The sequence below is a fragment of the Crocodylus siamensis genome, chromosome 5 (genome assembly GCF_052110815.1).
Source record: "Crocodylus siamensis isolate JL-2025a chromosome 5, ASM5211081v1, whole genome shotgun sequence".
In the NCBI taxonomy this organism is placed as follows: domain Eukaryota; kingdom Metazoa; phylum Chordata; order Crocodylia; family Crocodylidae; genus Crocodylus; species Crocodylus siamensis.
This window is the reverse complement of record NC_143399.1, coordinates 17,384,592-17,406,585: the sequence shown is the minus strand read 5'-3', so window position 1 is coordinate 17,406,585 and position 21,994 is coordinate 17,384,592. Positions and strand designations below refer to the sequence as shown.

Sequence of the window (21,994 nt, the reverse complement as noted above, 5' to 3'; positions counted from 1 at the left end):
GGCAAAAAGTCACCATTTATTTAGACAAATACTAGAAACCTGCTGAATATGTAGAGCAATCACTTGTAACAAACAGTAATGCCATGGCTCCTTCCATGGTAGAAGGAATTTTTTTGGGGTGAGCTCCTTAGATTCCCTCATCAGTAGACTGATGCAACTGGGCTTCAGTAAAACTGTCACTGTTTTTACACAGATGTAAACAAAACCTTTGAAAGGAGAAACAGAAGGAAAAGAAAACGAACCAACATTTAACTCAAACAGACAATGCCTTGCTCAATGTAACTTTATTCATACAGTACCACTTTTACACATTTCCTTCTAAACAACAAATAATGGGCAGTAAAAGGAAAAAAAATGCCTCTACAGAAACTAGTGTTCTTAAGTTGTTGTCCATATGTATCTCACACTCATTGCATGTGTGCCCCACGTATACAAAATTCATCTTTTGGCCATCATGTTCCTTTAATAATGGCATACCAACAGATGTGGATCCACCTGCTACTCAGTTTCTCCACTGCTGGAAGAATCCCATTGTACTAGGACTTTGCAGCAGCAAGGAAGGAGGGCTAGGCATAGAAAATATATGGACAACATAACTCAAAAGAACTTCAAATGCTATAAAGAGAAATTATTTCTCTTCAGATGCTTCTCCATAATTATTCTGCTCTTTCTGACTCTCAAGTGATGATTTCACATAAGGGGGTGAGTGGAGTTTACTTAAAATCATAGCAGTGGCACACTTCTGCCAAAGGAGCCATCCAACCTCAGTACCAGAGACAGCTCACAGTAGGTATGACTACACAATGGGGGTAGGGTGCACAATCTTGCTTCAGAGGCAAGAAAACTCCCTTTCCCTCCCCCACTCCATCCAAATCAACCCCAGAAATGCAGATGACCTGATGCTGCCCACAGCACTGCTCACAAGATTTGGGTTTCTGACATGCTCCAGAGCAGCAGGTTAGAGTGCCTTTAGGGCATCGTCACTACCTTCAAGGGCTGATAGGCAGAGAGAGGGTGTGAGTGGCTGGGACTTATTTCCTTGGCAGCGTGACACCCTGCCACTATTGTGTTGACATACCCTTTGGTTTGTAACATAGTCCCAAAATTATAGCACTCTAAGTTCTTTGAGCTCCAATGGTACCCAGTTCAAAGCATGTTGTCTCTTTTGCATGGGAGTATAGGAATGACCTCTTCTCCTGTATGGGATCTTCCTTTCACTTCTGTAGAGATGAGAGGTTCCTTTTCCTCTTACAGCTTAATAATTAAAGTCCTACAAGAGTGTGAAGGTGAAACTTTTAAAGATGAAACCTAGGATCTAGTGGATCACAGGTGTCTTTCTAAACTCCTAGAACTTGTTCACAGGATTCAGGTAACCCTACATCAGAGATTGTCCAGTCAGCAGTGAGATAAAAAGATCGGAGACACATTTCCTTAGAATTTCAAGTCTTTTTAAATAAAGACTTGAACATTAAACATTCATGAATGATGCAGGATTCCTCCAAACAATGAAAATATCTGATGTTTTAATCAGTGATAAGAACTGCTGATCAGAAGAGAGACGTTATTTAAAACTGGGTTATTTTGGATGTACTTAAGCTGCAATCCCAGAAAATATATCCTTTGAAATATATTGATAAAAAAGAAGATAAAAGCTTTCTAAACGATCTAAAAAAGAGAAACTATTCAAAACACACAGATAGGAAACTACTTAACTAGCAATAAACATACTATTGAGTTCAGAAATTGGTAAAAGGATGTATAAAGATGCAAACCATTGGGAACCCTGTCTTTCAGACACAAGTAGTTTGTGGGTTCACAACACTTAGTAAGCCCTCATATTGGAACACAAGTACATTGAGGGCATGGATCTTGGACAAACTGGCCAGAAGTCTCTGATCTTTACAGAAGCTCACTTAAGAGTGCAAGAGCAAGCCATCCTCATGAGCTAGAAGAATGGGAAGTGCAACCGGAGACCAGATTGCTAAACAGTGGTAACTTCAAGGACTTGAAACTCAAAACGTAATCCTATCAAAAATGGAAATTAAGTCATAGTACTAGGGAAGAGTATAAGAATATTGCATGGGCATCCAGGGGCAAAATTAGGGCCAAGACACAACGTGAGATGCATCTGCGAAGGGACAAAAGGCAATAAAAAGGGATTCTATAGGTATGTCAAAAGTAAGAAGACAACGACAAATTGTATAGGACCCTTACAGCAGTGGTCTCCAAACTTTTTTGATCGCGCACCCCTATCAGTAAAAAATTTTTGAGCACGCACCCCCAATATATGTATATTTATTTATTTATAAATTATATACATGTACTACTGTACTAGTATATTATATACATTATAAAACATACACAAAAAATAGAAATTAAATTGTCATTGTTTTTACCTCATAATGTGGCTGATGAAGAGCTCATACTAGGAGTAGGAGAAGTGTCAGCTCTGCCATTTTCTTGTTGTTCGCTTGTGCTCGCATTATTGGTATTATCTTCAATCTGCGGTTTCTTTGCAGGAATCTTTTTGTGAGGGTTAGTTTAGTTAAAACTAGATAATATAATCTGTAAATCTACTTGACCAGGCACACGTAAACTGCAATATGTCTCAATACGCTGAAAGCGAACGAACGCTTCTTCCCTCAGGATACCGCACGTGCCGTACGTGACATGTGACCGTCCAACATATGGACTGAGTGAGGGCACCAGTGTCAATCTGTATATTAAATATTAGTACAGCTTAATTTCTTTCTTATTTTTTTTAGATAAAAAATAAATAAAAATACAAGTTCTAATATTCTGGAGACCACTGCCTTACAGGATGTAGAAGGTAATCTGGTCACAGATGATGCAGAGAAGTCTGAAGTATGTACTGCCTTTTTCACTTCAGTTTTCACAAACAGGGACAGCTACTAGCTGATGAGTACAGTTGGCAGCAGAGATAGGGAGGGAGGGAGACAGCCTAGAGTAACAGGTTAGGGTTACTCTAGCCTTAAAGAGGCTAGATTGGGGTGGGCAATTATTTTGGCTAGAGGGTCACTTAATCATTTTGGTGTCCTCTTGAGAGCCACAACTCTCTCTCTCCCCCTCCATCCCCGAAGCTGTAGCATGCCCTGAACCTCATTCTCTCTGTCTCTCAACCCAGAACCTGCTGGCTCCATCTGCAGCTTATGCCACCACCTGCCTGGCACAGTAAATCCATCCCGAGTGGGCACTGGCATCAGTTCTGGACATGTTTGGCAGGTTACAGATGAGGATCAGGGAATCCGTCCGGGTTCACAGCTGACGCTGCCATGTCAGCACTGGGTGGAAGTGGTCCTGCTCACTCACCCAGAGCAGTGGAAACAGTCCCACCTGCTTGGCATCACATAGCTGCAGGAGCCAGAGCTGCAGGCTGGATTCCATTAGTTGGTGGCCGCCAGTCAATGGGCCAGACAAAATCAATGGCCTGCAGACCATATTTTGCTCACCCTTGGGCTAGATGCTTTCAAGTCAGCAAGGCCAGATGGGATTTACCCAAGGATACTGAAGTTATTGACTGAGGTAATTTTGGACTCGTTGATGATCCTTTTTGAGAACTCATGGCAGTTGGTTGAGGTCCTGGATGACTGGAAAAGAGGAAATATAATACTCATCTTTAAGAAGGGGAAGAAGGAGCATCCAGGGAACTACAAACCAGTCATCCTGCCCTCTAAACCCAGAAAGATCGGGTTCTCAAGGAATCTACTGTGAAGCAGAGAGGAGAATAAGGTGAGCAGGAACGGTGAGAATGGATGCAACAAATCACGCCTGACCAATCTGATTACTTCTTGTGATAAAGGGACAGGCTGTGAGGATGAGCGGAGAGCAGTGGACATGGTATACCTTGAATTCAGTAAGACTTTTGACGCTCTCTCACAATATGCTCTTTAGCAGCTACAGAATAAATTAATGTACTATAAGGTGGATACAGAACTGGTTGGATGATTGTGCGCAGAGAGCAGCTCTCATTGACTCAGTGTCTAAGTGGGAGGAGGTATCACATGGGGTTTCCCAGGGGTCTGTCCTGGGTCCAGTACTGTTAACCATCTTTATTAATGATTTGGATGATGAGATCAAGTGCATGCTTAGCAAATTTGTGGATGATACTACAATGAGTGGCATGCTCTATCAGCTCCCAGCTTCTGGCATGGGTCACTACAGGCATGTGGCTGAATTTCTGGAATCAAAAGTGGATGTCTGTTCACTTGCTTATCCGTTCAGGCTATGCAGCTTAGATTAATCTGTGAAGATTGAATTGATTCAGCCCTGGGTTTTTTGACTGTCTATACTTAGCCCAAGAAAGATGTGGACAGGTTAAAAAGAGTGCACTGGAGAGCAACAGAAATGATAAGAGCAGTGGTTCTCAACCTTTTTTGTACCAAAAAAAGGAACTCTGAGAGCCTGCAAGGGAAAAGCCACAGTTTCCCATTTTTTTCCTTTGAATGAGAATCCATTGTTAAAGCTTGTTTGCGACCCTTTCATATAGTCTTGCAATCCACTTTTGGGTTGTGACCCATGGATTGAGAAATGCTGGATCAGAGGACTGGGAAGCATGGTTTATGCAGAAAGGCTGAATGAGCTAGGGTTATTTAGTTTGGGAAGAGAAGACTGAGAGGGGATTTTATAACAGTCTCCAAATACCTGAAGGGTAATTATAAAGGGGATGGAGATGGGCTTTTCTCTGTGGTTGTACAGAACAGGACTGTAGGAGCAAAAGCCTCAAGCTGCAGCAGGTAAAGTTTAGGCTGGAGATTAGTGGAAAATCTGACTATGAGAGTGGTCAGGCACTGGAACAGGCTTCCTACAGAAGTTGCCATCCTTGGATACTTTCAAAAGCAGGTTAAACAGATACTTGGCTGGGATGGTTTAGTCAGGGATGATCCTGCCTTGAGCAGGGGCCTGGCCTGGATGACCTTGTGAGGTCCCTTTCAGTCCTACTTTCCTATTATCTCAAGCACATGTGCACCAAGAATGCAATATGTGTACAGGAAAGGAGAAGGAATATTTAGGAAGATTGATGGAAAGATGGGAAGTGGGCTAGAGCACACTAGGCATTTCCTAAAACTAGTGGATTTCCTCATCAATTTGGGGATAACCTGAAATTAAAAAGACAGATTCCTCCTCAAGGGTTTGTAAATTCTTTTCTTTTCTCTCCCTCCCTAAATACTCTTTAAAGCCATGACTCTGGTGAAGAACTTTTCTTTTCTAACAGATTTTTTTCACAGGAAGGAATAATTTGTTTTTAAAGATTTGTTTATAAATGAATTTAACTAGTGTATGATGTGATAATAGTTCTTTAGGAAGAGTGACGTTCATACAGCAACATTCAGAAAGCTATATTATTAATTGGTAAAATGAAGTACAATGAACATAAACACAGGAAGATTTAATCTCACAGTTCTTCATGCAACTCTGAAGACTTAATTTCAAGATGCAAAATGGTTCTGAGAATATTTTGTAATTACAAACCAATAAGAAGAATCATCCAGGAGGAATAATTACATAATTTCTAAATGAACTCATTGCAAGATACTCAGAAGAGCAGTAATAAATAGATTCTCATATCATTACTGCTGCTGCAGTTGATGACTCACCATTGCTACTGGGACTGTCCCAGAATAATTATGCCACTTTATGCCTCATGAGAAATTAACCAAGATGGACCTTCTACTAAATCAAACAGATTTTCATTATCTAGGATTCAGATGGGCCATATGTATAAGTAGTTAAAGTGCAACAATCAAAATTTTTAATTGTGTACAGTATATTTCTCCAAAGGAAAAAAAGACTCTTATTTATCTGACAAAACTGGTATCTGCATATGTTGACTACACTGGTAGGACCTATACATAAGGATTTTGCATCATCAGGCCCTTATAGACTTGTAAAGTCAGCAAGCCATGTTTCATCCAGAGCATGTTAGGACAATCAAAGAAAAAAGGCTTATAACTGGAAAAGATTACCAAAAATAAGGGGAATAAGAATTTACAATTTAAGAAGTGTGGCCATCTCCCAAACATTTGTCTTACGTAACCCAAATCAAGTGACTATATAAACAAAATAAATAGCAAATGGTCAAAATACAGACTGAAGTAGAATGACAGGAGAAAGTTAGAAGATTTGGGACTGTGGTTACTACTGAACTGTCCTAGTCACATAAGAGAACTCTGTTCTGAGTTGCTAACAACAGGACTAATAAAAACTACTTGACTGCAAAAATGGATGTTTTCTTTGTTTCCTCTGTACATGAATTGTTTCATTTTTAAATTTGCAGTGACTGGTAAAAGGCTTCATAAATGGAGTCAAATCATATTATAAATTGAAAAAGCTAGAGTAAGAACTTCTCCACAGCTTAACGTGCAAATGTTTCATGTTCTACTTGTACCCAACTCCAAGTGCTCCTTCTGAAACCATTCTTCACGGAGAACTTGTGGATCCATGTAGCTGTTTCCATGGCTGAAAAATTCCCTCACAACATGCATGACAGTACACATAGCAGGTGTTAGAGGTCAAAAATGCCTTTCAGTCTTGTTCACCCCAATAAGCAACACAAAATGCTGAAAGTTTCCATCACTTACATTGGAAAGCAAGGGTAATAGACCTCACTACTTATTTGTTCTTTATCCGTTTTGCAGGTTCATTCTGGTTAACCAAATTGTCAAGTATGAAACAGGATTCTAACCTCCCTTTCTAATCTCCAGTTCCACTAGTTTTACCTAAAGAAGAACTCCCCTCTTTTTGCTCTCTCACATTATTCCTCTCCAGGCCAAAACTGTATTTGGCTTCACCCTTTCTCTCCTACCACACAGTGTACTATTGCAAGCTCATATTTAATTCAATATCTGCTCTCTCACCTTGCTCATTTTTCAGCATTAGTGATCTTCAGACAGCTTGTTTCCACTGAAACTTTCCATGTCTGCTCAGTAGGGGTGTGCAAAATGGGCCATATTCGATTCAGATTTGGCCCAGATCCGGGACAGTGATTCGATCAGTTGATTTCGATCACTGTCCCCGAATTGACTCAGCCAAATCTGAATCTGAAGATTCAATGCTGCTTCAGAGAATCAGCAATTCGGCCATAGACACAACTTTAACCCAGTCTTTTTCTACATACCTCAAGGTACCTGGTGTGGCTCGTGAATGCTGCAATGCTGGGGGGGATGGAGTGTCCCACACGAGCGTGGGGTGCCCCCCACGTGCTCAGTGGCGAATCTGGAGGTGGACCAAAAGTACTTCCGGTCCACTACCAAGCGTGCTGGGGCCCCTCCCTCATGCCCCCTGGGCTCAGCAGTCAGCCACAGGGGGACCCCAGGTGGTCCCCCAGATCCAGGAGGCACCAGTCACCAAGCTGGGGGGGGTGCAGGGGGCTCCCCGTGTTCTCCCCAGCAGACCCGGAAGTGGAAGAGAAATGCTTCTGGTTTGCCTCCAGGCCTGCTGTCAAGCACGCTGGGAAGCCCTCTGCGCTCCTGTGGGACGCTCCATCTGCCCCAGCATCTCAGTGTTGACGAGTCACCTGGTACCTTGAGGTATGTAAAAAAGCATTTAAAGCTGTCTATGTCCGAACCTCCGAATCTTTCCGATTCTCTCCGAATTCATTTGGAGGGTTCCGATTTGATTTGGAGAAATTAAAGGGTCTCCTGATTCAATTCAGATTTGGAGATTCAGCCACCAAATTGAGCTGAACCTCCACCAAATTGAGTCAGGGACCAAAGCTTCACATAGCCCTGCTGTTTAGCCTTTCTCTATCATGATGATTCAGCTTTCATGTTTCCTAGATGAATTTCATTTTATTTCCTGCCTCTGTTTCTCTATCCCTAGTGGCTTTGGCAACTCTTTCTGATTTAATATTATCTCTTAATTTAATTAACATGTTGTTTATCCCATCATCCAGATCATTAATAAGAAGGTTAAGTAAAAACATATGCAACAATTAAGAGACACTCAAACGCCTCCCTATGACTTACTATGTAGCATTAAACAACCGAGATGATTTTAAATTTTTTAAATCTGTTTTCCTATTTATTTTATTTTCATCTATTTTATTTATTTTACTATTTGGAGGATCCACTGTAAGCTCTGGGTACTTCATATAAATTATTTTTGCCTCAAATATTGATTGTTTTAAAATGTTACATTAATCACTAGATGGGCCTCTGAAACATTACAAAAATTGTAATAATGCTCCCTAACAACTAATCCCTTCAACAACTACTTGTTAAACTGCGCCCCCCCCCCTTCCCTTTTCCCCTCCCACTCCCCAAAAATAACAAAAACAGTTGGGGTTTAAAATATGCCTATACAGTTAACAAACATTGCTCTGATGGCTATAGAAGTATATGAAATACGTAAGTGGCTCTTCTTCACTTACATCTCATTTAGAAATAGTTATTTGTGGTACTTGTGCCCTTCGGCTTTGACATTCTATTTGTCTTGTTTGAGCTTTGACAGATTTCAAGTCAAGTACAGTATGCATCTATTTGTATCCTGTCTAAAGTGGAAAATGTAGAGTTCAAATATCATTACTGCAACAGCTAGTGTGAATAGAAATAGGAGTAATAAACAGGAACTCTATTATGCTTCTTAGAAGGGAGCTCTACAGATAGTTGAAGAGAAAATTTCCTAGTAGGGAAGCTAGGGGCATGACCCTGTTCCCATTAGTCAACAGAAAAAGATATTCTGTTTCAGTTCAACAATGCAGGATTGAACCCTGCACCGAAAAAAAGAGCATTGCAAAAGGTGTGTATTGTTGAATCTAGTGTAGTTAAAAGCAAGCAGTTACTATATGGGCTTGCTTTGCCTGCTAATCGTAGTGAGAAGCATATCATATTGAACTTGTTATCAGGAAGTTTATCATCTCACTACACTGGGTTAATAAATTAGCAGGGCTTCTGGGAAACGAGCAGGAAGGAAACTATATATACTTATTCTAGATACCGCACAGCAGATTCTTAGGGGTACAAGCCTGTTGGAGCAACTCGTACAGGGCTCACCAAACTGGATTTAAAATAATAGGGCCAAAGCTGCTGGGAACCAGGTAAGAGCAAATTCTGGTTCTGATTCTTTTGAGAGAGGAAGGTAGTTGCTGAGGAGGCCAAGGATAGGTTTGCTGAGAAACTGTTCAAATTCAAAGGAAAAAATGCAGACTGCTGCTGGGGATATCTGAAGTAGTTAAGCCTCCCTAGTCCTCCATCCAGGATTATTTAATATAGGCAGGAAGGCCTTTTTACAAAAGGTAGGTTTCAGAAAGCGGTCTGGAATAGCTGAGCAAGCATGGCCCTTCAGAGGGATAGCTACGCTGTAAACCACAACAGAGAGGACAGCCTCGTCCTCTGAACAGAAAAAAAGCATTTGTAGAAACATTCCTTGGACTCGAGCCCATTTTGTGTTAGGTGTGGGATTGAGCTTTGAAATACTGTGGTGCCAAACAATCACAAGGAATTTGTTAATACCTTAGCATGTGAATGATGATGGGACAGACTATGAATCTGTTGTAATATTTCACATTTAAATGTGTACATGTTGTAACAATGCTTCCCGATTAGCTTGTACAGGGGGAAAGAAGGGGTTAAAAGAGACTGGCTCCAGAGCTGCCTTGCCTATGTAATGGGATGCACTTCCAACAACAAAATATTGACTAGCTGTTGGCACTGCCAGTGGGCCTGGCAAACTTCCTGTGAAGGCAACACCCAGGAGGCCTCAAGGGAAGCAGGGAAAGACGCATGAAAGAAGAGTCCTGAACAAACCCCTAGAGGGAAATGTGACAGCTAGTTATCAGTATAGCACAGTGACAGTCCACTTTCTTTTCCCCCCATATATGTCTATCTCTTGCTCTCACAGGTCAGCAGCGGAACTGCTCACTATAAATCAAGGACTCAGAATACAGATATTTCTTTACTCATAATTTATACAATTGTTCAAACTTTACTATACAGGAATCTGCCAAAACGCGCAAGAGACGACTGGGTAAAAGAACTTCTGACTGCTTACATCTAGGGACTACTAACCCAGATTTGGCTGGGTTACAAGTAAATAGGGTTTGGCTGGAAAATTAAACTGTTACTTCTCTTTCTGACACTAGTCTTGTCTTTGACTCAACTGCTACTGCTTAAAGGCTCAGATTGAGTGTCTCCCCTTGGTAGTCACCAATGAGCAATGACCAGGATCCTGCCAACAATGTATTTAAACAAAGAGAGCTTCATGCACTTCTCCACGGCTCTGCCCTCTCCTCCCTGAGCTGCACTTGCACAACTGACATCAACTCCATCTTGGTTAAAAAAGGTAGCCTTGGAAGTTAAATAGCAGTGAGATTTCTATGCAAATGCTAAGACTGGACGTATTTCGAAGCCTTTGCTTCCTTTTACAGCTTCGGGAAAGTCGCCTTCAAAGTTTCTTGTTTTAATAACATTTTGCAGTACTGCCAATTGAGGAATGCCTGAATTTTTTCCTGGTACTATGCTAAGCATTTAAGAATAATCCTTATTATATTATTTCTTTCAGGGAAAAACACTTGGTTACAGAGATGGTCTTTGATATCATAGATTTCATAGACCAATGAGCTCACCAAAACCAGACACATCCCCTTTAATTTTAAGTAGAAGCCCACTCAAGTGTTCTCACGCTATCAGGCTACTGGCCGTGTTTCATTATGTTTTCTGCCAGTTACTCAGTCTCTTATGGGGAAAAAAAACAACGGTTTACAGGACCTATGAGGGCATTTAGTAACAAGAGCAGCTGTGGTGGTGCCATTTACTAACTCTAAAGCCAAAGTCTTTTTTTTTTTTTTTAGATGCCCTCTCCCTATCTCCTTTGGGCATTGGGATTGTTGTATATGCATGCTTTGGCAGGAGGCTTTGAGTTATCTTTAAATGTATTAGGTGCCAGCACAGATGCTCTATGAGTTGCACTTGTTTCCTGATTGAATGTAAGGGATTAGTTTTAACATATAAAGCCCTAAATGATTTTGGAACTTCCCGCTGAGGAGAGCCTCTCTCTTCCAGTGCCCAAAGGTGAATTCAGGGAGCACACGTCACCTAGATTACTCTAAGGGTGCAGACAGATGTTCAGGTCCCTGCTCCAACTCATGGGACTTTACATAAAGCGCCATGAGTTAGAGCGCCACCCCCCGACCCAACAGGTGTTTGCCTGTTGGGGAGGAGGGAGGATGGGAAATCAAGCCTGCCTGCACCAGCCTTCCTCGCCAGCAGGCAGAAGCGCTCCATCAGCCTCCAAAGAGGCTGCTGAAGTGCCCATTTCCCCAGCCCTGCCTGCTGCCAGGCTGCACAGCTCTCAGTGCGGGGGAAGGGGAAGTAAGCAGCACCAAGCTGCCAGCTGGGCTTTGCCCAGCCTGAGTTGGAAGCGGAGGGGAGGGGAGGAATTGGAGCCCCCCTTGCCTTACCACCTGCCCCCAGGTACCCTGACTGGAGTATGGGGGGGAGCCAGGCCAGGCTCTTGAGGCGAGGGGGATCCGATCCACCCCCACCCCAAGTGAGCCTGGGCAAGCTGGCAGGCTGTGTTGTTCGTTTCCCCCTCCTGCCTCCCACCCTGATGACAGACCTGGGGAAGTCAAGGTGCGGGAAGTCTGGGCTGCATCAGCCCAGCCCCCAAAGCACAAAAAATTAACCCCAAAGCATAAAACCCCCCCACAAGTTTCCTAATTTCAGGCATGTATTTGGTAGCCGTGTTGGTCTGAGACGAAGAGAAATGCTAACCTAATGAAAGGGATTATCTCTGAACCAAGAGTTTTAGAGTTTTGCATTTCTTTTTGTCTCAGACCAACATGGCTACCAAATACATCCCTGAAACATGAAAATGCGCATTTTAGCTGATTTTGGCATTATAAACTTCATTGCTAAACAGCAAAGCAAGATTTCTAAAACTCCCTGACTTTCTGCCATCTGACACCACCAGGGAAGAAACCCTGGCTTATCTGCACATCAAACAGCCAGTCACACAAAGCAACTCTGATGGACCCAGAGGGACAGGCATCCACCATCAGCTTCCTCTGTGCAAAATGAAGTTTATTTTCTACCTATGGGGAATTTTACTATCTTTAATTTGCCCTCAGCCTGAAGAAGGGTGCACGTGCCTGAAAAGCTTGCAAAGAAAGATATTTGTTTTCTGCAATTTCTTAGTTGGTCTAATAAAAGGTATCATCTCTGAACCAAGAGTTTTGTATTAAAAGGTGTTCCCTAAGGTGCTCTAAAGCAGAGCACTTTTATCTAATACTTCACCTGAGGAGGGTTAATTTTTTGTGAGATTGGCCACTGTAAAAGCTTCTGTAGCTGTTCATGTGTGTCATGAAACAGCTGTAGAGCACTTTCAGGGATGCAATGACACAAAAAATGTAACTTGTGATGGAGGACTAGGGTGGCTTAACTACTTCAGATATCCCATGCAGCAGTCTGCATTTTTCAATTTGAACATTTGCCCAGCAAACTTGTCTTTGGCCTCCTCAGCAACTACCTTCCGCTGTCGAAAGAATCAGAACCAGAATTCTTTCTTAACCTGGTTCCCAGGAGCTTTGGCCCTATTCTTTGTGTAAGCACCCTAAATTTAAAAAGGTAAGGGAATAGCGAATGCTTAACTGCATTCACTGCAAGGAAATCACACCTTATTTCAAGATTAAATTGGTCTAACTTCAAATTCCAACTCCTAGATCTTGTTGGGCCTTTGTCAGCAAGATTGTAAAGACCCACATTATATCTTTTCCATGTGAGAGTATCTATACACTGTAATCAAGTCACTTCTCAACCTTCTCTTCAATAAGCTGAATTAATTGAGCTTCTTAAGCCACACATATTAGGAGTTGTTTTTCAGCCCTGGATCATCACTTTTGCAGCCCTCCTTTGAACTCAATCCAGTATTTCTTCATCTTTTGTGAAATGTAGGCACTAGAAATGAGCATGGTATTCTAGTAACAGTCTAGCTAGAATCAGCAAGTCTTAGTCTACTATTTTTGCTCTATAGTCCTATTTTTTGCATCCAAAGATTATATCAGTTCTTTTGCCACAGCTTTCTGTGTGCTAAGGCCTCCTGTTGAGATGATTATCTACAATGTATGTGTTAATGTGTGCGCTAAATGGTCTAGAAGATTGTCAATTTGTACACTGCCATAATTAACTGATTCTTTTTAATTAGTAGCCCTCTCCATAAAGCTAAATATCGATATGACCAACAGATGCTTCAAGCACAGAAATCTGGATTTTCTGCTGTTTTGCTTTACAGACCTATTAAATGTATTGTTTCTGTAGATGAGGTTTTGGGTATAAAGATAGGACTGTTGTCTCAAATTTTCACATTACTTCAACAACTGGAATCTCTGTCCTTGAGAAGTCAGAAATTTCGGTTATGAATAAGGAGATCATCCATCCCAGGCAAACCTGAACACTCACAGCTTCAATAGTGTTGTCCCAGCTAGTTGGCCAAAAGTACCAGAGCAGAGTTCAGTGGGGATGTGGAGTGACATGATGCACCAAGCAGGCAGCTGGGCAGGCACTAACTACTGCTGCTGGGCAGGAGCAAGGCAGTGGACTGGAACAGACAGGCCCCTCTCCTTTCTCCAGACTATGAAAACTGGTAGCGTTCAGGTTTGCCTAGGACAGATGGTCACCCTAGTTATGCTGTACTTAAAAAGAATGATCTGCCTTCAGTACTCCAGCCTGACTAACAATGTTACAAATTTCTCAGCAAGCTCCCAGTTGCTTCCTAGGCATCAGAACAACTAGAGCTGGCATGATTTCTTGTAAAATTGCAAGACCTTTCACGTGCAGACTTTTTTTAATAAACTAGGGTAAACTTTTATGAAATGCATAAGTACAAACTGAATCAAAGCATACTAGTATAGAGAGTCTTGTCTAGCCCTGGCTGGCATTCCATTTGAACGTGCTGTCTTCTCCACTGCAGCCTGGAGACCTCAGGCTAACCAGATTTGATTTTAACTACCCTACCTTGATTGCCTAAACAATCAAATTGCTATGATTTTCTGCATGATGCAGCTGTCCTAGATTCCAAGTCTACTGTGTCAAAAAAGGTTCTGTCCTTCTGTCAGCTCATTTCTATTGTTATTCTCAGCCTCTTCTCCTCTGGCTGCCCCTGAAACAGTGGAACTCTCTTTATTTCATTCCCACGCAAGTCCCTGCAGCCATTCTCCACCGACTGGTTCAACACAGTTGTGTCTGATGTTACTCTGACCAGCTCCCTGTATTCCCCTGCTGTCTTTGTCTAGGGAACAAGAAACCTGATCCTTATTTGCCAAGAAAGGTACTTCCATTTCTCCCAGGCTAACAGGCAGTAAGAGTTTTCACAACCTCATAGACCAGGGGTGCTCAATCCCCGTTTTACAGGCCAAATCCAGTCCATGGAGCTGTATCATTCAGCCCATAGGATTTCCAAAGGTCTGGAAATCTGGTGGCAAGGGAGTGGTGACAGTGTTAATTACCCCTTCCCTGGTGCCAAATTTCTGGACCCGTGGGGAACCCCACAGGCCAGATAATGTGACCCTGCACATAAAAATGTACAAGGGCATGACCACATTGAATAGGTGGGCAGCGCACAGCCAGATCTATGGCCCAGCCCCATGCCACTCATACAGCCCGTGGGATCAAAAGGCTGAGTGCCACTGTTAGACTAACTCATTCAGAAATCCATGGCTAATTTCAAGAAGGGGAGGAAGGAGGATCCATGTAATTATAGGCCAGTCAGTCTCACCTCCATCCTTGGAAAGGTCTTTGAAAAGATTATGAAGGATCGTATTTGTGGGAGTCCAGCAGGAAAAATAACGCAGCAGGGAAACCAGCATGGATTCGTAGCAGGTAGATCATGCCTGACCAATCTGGTTTCATTTTATGACAGGGTCACAAAATGCTTAGATGCAGGAGTAGAGGTGGATGTCATCTTCTTGGATTTTAGCAAGGCCTTCCATATGGTATCTCATCCATTCTCATAAATAAATTAAGAGGGTGTGACATAGATGTTTACATGGTCCAGTGGGTGGCAAATTGGCTTAGCAGTCACACCCAGAAAGTGGTAGTAGAGGGGTTGGTATCAACCTGGAAGGATGTGGGTAGTGGGGCCCCGCAGGGTTCAGTCCTTGGACCTGTACTCTTCAATATCTTTAGCAGTGACTTGTGTGTGGGTGTGAATTGTACTCTGTCCAAGTTTGCAGACGATACTAAATTGTGGGGTGAAGCGCACACTCCAGAGGCTAGGGAACGATTGCAGGCAGACCCAGACAGGTTAGAAAAGTGGGCAGTACACATTAGGATGCAGTACAACAGGACAAGTGCAGAGTGCTGCACTTAGGGTACAAAAACAGCCAGCACATCTACTGGTTGGGAAGTGACCCTCTTAGCAGCACAGAAGTGGAAAGGGATCTTGGAGTCATAGTGGACTCCAAGATGAACATGAGTCGTCAGTGTGATGAAATCATCAGCAAAGCTAACTGCACTTTACCATACATCAGCAGATGCGTGACAAATACAACCAAGGAGGTGATACTTCCCCTCTATGAGGTATTGATCAGACAGCAGTTGGAGTACTGCGTCCAGTTTTGGATGCTGTACTTCAAGAAGGATGTTGATAGACTTGAGAGGGTCCAGAGGAGGGCCACTTGTATGATTAGGGGTTTATAGGGCAAGCCCTATGAGGAGAGACTGAGGGACCTGGACCTCTTCAGCCTCGGCAAGAGAAGGCTGACAGGTGATCTTGTGGCCACCTACAAATTCATTAGGGGGACGCAGCAAAGGATCGGAGATGCTCTGTTCACTAGGGCATCTCTTGAGGTAACAAGGAACAATGGTCACAAACTGACAGCAGATTTAGGCTAGAGATCAGGAAAAACTTCTTCATGGTAAGGGTGGCCAACATTTGGAATGGGCTTCCAAGGGAGGTGGTGCTCTCCCCTACCTTGGGGGTCTTTAAGAGAAGGCTGGATAGGCATCTGGCTGGGGTCATTTGACCCTAGCACTCTTTCCTGCCTAGGCAGGGGGTCGGACTTGATGATCTGTTGAGGTCCTTTCCAACCCTAGCATCTATGAATCAATGAACTACCTCTCTAGCCATGGATAGCACCACACTCAGGTGAATGAAGTGGAGTGCACAAGAAAACTTGCTGAGGCATGCTGCATTTGTTAACTAGTTAGTCTATAACAGGGGTGGCCAGAGTTACTCACCCTGGGAGCCACATCCGGTCCTCCACCAAAGTCCAAGAGCCTGGGGGGAGAAGCGGGTGCTGAGTGACTCAGTTTGCTGCGTGCAGCTCGTGAGCCATGGTTTGCCATTGTGGGTCTATAAGATGCCACTGGGCTAGCCTCTTGCCTGACTTCAGACTAACGCAGCTACCTACAGCTTTCTTTTTTAAGCCTTTTAGGGCAGACCACGGCATAGGCAGTCAATCCAAAGAGACTGCCCATGTTAAAGCAGGGATTACCTAGGAGAGTGCCAAGGTCATGCTGGCTGTCATTCAGGGCTGAGGCCTCAAGTAGTAGGTTGCTATGAAATCAGGATCAAGGCAGGTGGAACTGAAAAGTCCAAACTGGGGACAAGATCACTCAGGGACAGGCAGAAGAGAAGCAGGATAGGCAGAAATGGTACTGGGAGCAGAAACAGGCAGATGTTGGGGTGCAATCCACGCAGAAGCAAGATGCAGGTAGGAGCTTGGAAGGGATAAGCCATAGGTCTAGGCTAGGCATGAGTGCAAGCGGGAATTGTTGGCAAGAATCAAGAGAATGTGTAAGTAGGTTCAGGTGGGAATTAGGTAGGAGCAAGCAGCTAAACAAGGTTTTAGGCCGGTCAGGAGATTCAGCCAGGCAGTCTTAGACAGAGTTCTGCTGTCTGGCTTGTGTGCCTATATGCAGGCCTTCTTCCTGATGATGACTCAACCAGTGCCTTCATCATCTCCAGCTGGAACCTGGATCTGGATGAGCCCCGGCTGGGCCTAGACAGCCTACCTGTGAGTATTCATTCCACCAACCTAGCTGACTAATTAGAAGGGGAAGCCTTTATCTCAGGATCTTACTAGTGCACCATTACCACCTTTTGATAAGGCTTCAAATCATTTTTCTGAGCCATGATAGTAGTACCTCCCACATCAAAGCCATTTTACATATTTCAAGTTACATTGTGTGCTGTCCTAAAATCTTACGTCCTCTGATTCACTTCCTGCACTAATTCCTTAATTATATCTTTAAAAAAAAAACAATTCTACTTATGTTGATGGTTCTGTTCTTGGCTATGACCCAAACTATTGAAGACAAAACAATTTCTGTATCTATGTAAAGGACTTCAGCATTTGACTAAGCATAGCAAATATTGTCTTCCTACAGTTTTACTAATGATGGACATTAATCTCATGGGAATAATTGCCAGGACTATTCTCAGTTACTTTTTTTAGAATCTGGATGATTTTTGCTTTTTCTCCGGTCTCCTGCTTTTTCCTTTAAAAAAAAAATTGCCTACGGTAAGCTAAACTTATTAGTTCATTCTTTAAATATCCCAGGAAGTATCATTGCTGAATTCTGTATTTCAATTATAAAAATTCCATTTTACACACTCAGATTATTTAATTTTCTCTTTACTTTTCAAGCCTCTTACAAAAGTTACTTTTAAGAGAAATGTAGTCATTCCCTTTCTCATCTTGTTAATAGATCAATATACCTTGCCTTCCTGTAGAAAAATGTCCATATGGGTAGAAAGCGCAAGTCCTCTAGCTTTTCAAAAATATTAACACAATTCTCTGAGATTTTTTATGGCAAATCTTGGGGCATTGCATGTGGTGGTTTAACCTAGATGCATTTTTCCCTGCTAGAGAGAAATCAAAAGTATACCACCATCTTTACAGAAAAACAAAATAGTATGTTTAGCCTGGAAGGTTTAACAGAATCTTTTTGGTATTTAAATCCATATCTGACATTTATATGATTAACACCAGCTTCCTGCTGGTATGGAATCCAAATAGACAAATAAATAAATAAAGGAAAGAGATTACCAACTCACAAAGGGAAAGGATGCAACTCTTTGTAACCAGTACAAATATTCACAAGCATAGACACATTATTTGGTTAATTGCTTTTGATTGCTTCAACTATACTTCATTAATTCCATGCTGATATTTTCTACATTATGAGACATGCAGGTAGCAATGCACCTAGTTAAGGTTGTCTGACATTTCCCATGATTTAAAACTGTGTTCCATTTCCTATAAAATCCTGCCAAACTTCAAATGCTCTCACTAAAATTTTCCATGCTGGGTGCTTGCCAGAAGATGAATTTTCTTGGACAGTTTCTGCTAAACTTGTTCAGCCATTTCTGAGAACAAGATTAGGGAAATATGCTGTTTTGCCTATGCTGACAAAATGAATTGCCTTTTTCTTTTTGACAAGCCTTAGCACCTCTATGTCTGACTTGAAATTTAGCAGGGAGATATTCTGGAACCAGGAACATGTCTCTAGATCTGCCTCAGAAAAACCACATTTTGGCCAAATATATGGACCATTGGAAAAAAAAACCCCAATCTTAATACCTATTTTGTCATTGAAGATTTAAGGTAGGCTGCCAAATTTTCCAAAATGTCTACCTGTAGTGGGCATGGTCCATCCACTCACTGCTCCTCAGTGCTGTGTTCCTCCACCAACCATGCTAAATAACTGAGCATCCTCCAAACCAGCACCATAAAGGCAGAGCAGGACTTTACCTGCAAAATGTCTGCTTTGTGCCACTCTGAGGCTAGGCCCCAGCATCCATAGCTAGAAGACTGTTGCTGTTGTGCGCTCAGTGGTTCCTCTGTTGCCATCTAGGCAGTGAGGTGAAAGAGGGAAGCAACCTGACTTAGGATGCAAAGGGACAGGGGGGAATACGGGGTAGTGAACAAGATAGAGGGAGAGAATGTCGCAGAAGCACCAAATACAATAGATATCCTATATAAAAAGTGCTTGCGATTGTAATTAAAGACTATTATACTGCTTATGGAGAAGAAGGAGTAATTAGGTAATACACACACACTACATACACTGGAAGACATTCATGTCATTTCTGCAAAGTAGATTCCTGTTATTCAAAGTAATTGAAAAAAGAGGTTGTTGGACCCTGCAGTAATTGTAAGATCCCAGGGAATTTCAAGAAGGGGATTTGCAGTTTCTAAGGACTGACTGCTTTGACATTTTAGCATGCTCTGGAAAGCAAACACTTAGGCTGCTTGCAGATGTTTAAAAATAAAATCAAAACAGCACTTTATTTTAAATTTGGTGCACTCCGATGCTGAGCCCAGCACATGCCCAGAAGAGGCAGCATATTAGTTGGACCTAGCTCACCCAACCTCTGTACAGATCACGTGCTTTAGTGAGGCTTTTTTGGGTGCTTTTACTAATAGTTGATTGAATCAGCTTTAGCTAAAAGTGCCAAAAGTTCTGCTGAAGTGCCCAATCTATACTGACTATGACGAGCAGGGTCGAAGCAATGTGTTTCTTCTTCCGGTAAAGTGCGTTTTGTTTTGTTTTTTGTTTTTTTAACGTCTGCAAACACCCTTAGTTCTTAAAGCTCTTCACCTCTTTTTTCAGAGGTTAATAACTTAGATAAAGATTTCCTTTAAGTAGAAACTTAATTTGTGCAGTCATAAGGGAATTTCTCTGCAGTTATGTTATGGAAAATAAAAGAATGCATTAGTGTGGTTTTGAAATTTGATTAGTGGAGAAAAAATAAATGGAAACTTTGCACACTTGAATAATTGTTCTTGATAAAGTACAATATTTCAAAAAGCAAGTCTAATTTGTTTCTGAAGATGGCACAGTATAATGTGTGCTTTATAGTTATTCAACACTCTGAAGTGCTCACACAGAGCAAAAGATCCAGTCCTACTAGGAGTCATCCTGCCTCTTGAAGAGCAAGTGAAAAGATGGCAGAAGGAGATGGCACGTACCCACACTGGATTAAAGAGTGTGATAGAAACTGAGCCCAGATAAGACTGCAAAGCCATCTGCTTATACCGAGACTTCACATAAAACCAAGGCCAGCCACTTTAAACACAAAGATGCTCCTTTTACCAGTAGCATATAAAGGGAAGGTAGAAAGTACAAACTTATAAATCAAGCAACAAGCACATATGCTGCTGGAAAGGGTAGTATAGTTTATATTCATAAATGTGACCCTCTCTTCCCCTAGTGGTAGCTGAATTAGAGCAACGATTCTCAACCAGCGTCCTGAGATCCTTTCAAGGGTGCCATGCAATTTTATGAATCATGTTTGTGCCCACTGTCAAGGGCACAAACGTGATTGACAAAATAAACTCAGAGATTTCAGTTGCGACTCCAGAGTGTCAAACACATGCTAACCTGTTGCAGTCTTCCTGTGTTTTTTGCAACTGAAGAATTACACTCTTGTTTTTCTATAGCCAAAAAGGTGAATGAAAACTAAGAGTTGGCATTTGCTGAGGGGTGCCTTGAGCCTAAAATGGTTGAGAACCACCGCTTTAAAGGCTGATGAGTTTGTTACATGCTTGCGTAAGAGAGCTGAACCTTTTCACTCAGACAGTAGATGCCCAGGGGTGTTAAAGTCCAGATGTGCCCTCCCAGTCACTGAGGTCTCTGACAGAGAATACGTATGCCAGTGTGCGTGCACTCCTCACTGTGTGGAGCGACCCGGAGAAGTCAAACAAAATACTCTGCCATACAAGGCTGAGACCACCTTTGTGGTCTCCTTTGTACTGGTTGGCACAATATATACAGTATGGTACACAATTTTAAACATGAAAAAATGTTAGGCGATGTATTTATTTCTGGACTTGAAAAAGCATTAGCAACTGTATATACCTAAGCATTTGTCCCTACTGTTTGCAGACAGAATACTGTAAGCATGATTCAACTTTTCAACTCCAAATTTCCATTGAACTACCCTGGAATTATGTCAGATTAGGACTGGCATAAAAGAAGGGAGGTAGGCTCTGTATATCCATCATACTTTACTTACCTCACCCTCCAATTGATTCCGAGTCACCTTTACTTCTGTTACGTCCATGCAGAAAAGCCCACGCAAAAAAAGTCCCGAGGCTTTTCCTGGGTTTTCAATAATGTACAGTGTATACCATGATCTGTGGTAATAATGCCGATTATGATTATTTGTTTTTAAATGTCATATTATGCATCAAATTATTGAATTTCATTAATCTTGGAAAACTGTGCACTAAGCTGCTTGCACTACTGTAATATGAAAAGCTATCCAGTTAACTCCAGGAGAATGCTTTGCAGCACATGTGTCTGCAAATTGTTTATTTGAATATAAGGGTCATTTTGGTTGCTTCTCAGTAATACAACATTTTCATGAATTAATACCACTCTAGCTTAACTAATTATTACTATTATTACTGTCATATTGTTACAAACAGATCTCTGAAAAGCCATAGCTGGTTTGTATTAACATCCAGTAAAATTATTAAAATACTGTATTATGGCATGTCACCAATGTTTATAACAAGTATTTCAGGCACAGTAAGCCATTTGGTCCACATGTACTATATAAAGCAAAAAACGTTTTGTTTTTTTCTTTTTCCATGCAGCTTTTTCTCTAGTCTGTTCTTTTTAATCCTTTTTATGTTCTTTATTCATTCAACTACAGATAATCCAGTGTTTACTACAATCCCTCAGAAATACCTTGGATTTAGTTGTTTATAGTCATTATTGTATACAATCATTAATACAGAACTAATCACAAAAGCTTTTCCAAGAGAAAAAGGACAGAATATTTATTGTTGTGAATTAGGTCTACAAGATTCATTGCTATCAATCGCTATCCCTAGGATATGATATCTAACACACACACACAAACTCCAGATTTCACAAACACCCGAGGGACAGATCAGAGATGTTGCTGAAATGTAAGGCTGCTTTTGGGTAGCATTATAATGCTTGCATCTTATCAAATATATATTTTAATATTTTTAATAAGAGTAGACTGAGCAGGTGGATACCTACTGCTTGATAGAGAAAAC

General features: G+C 41.8%; 1 protein-coding gene across 3 annotated transcripts in view; it reads right to left on the bottom strand.

Moving 5' to 3' along the window:
• The window catches only part of PDE4B (phosphodiesterase 4B), a 388,611-nt gene that overhangs the window by 105,896 nt on the left and 260,721 nt on the right, over nt 1-21,994 (bottom strand). The gene's annotated exons all lie outside the window — the stretch shown is intronic.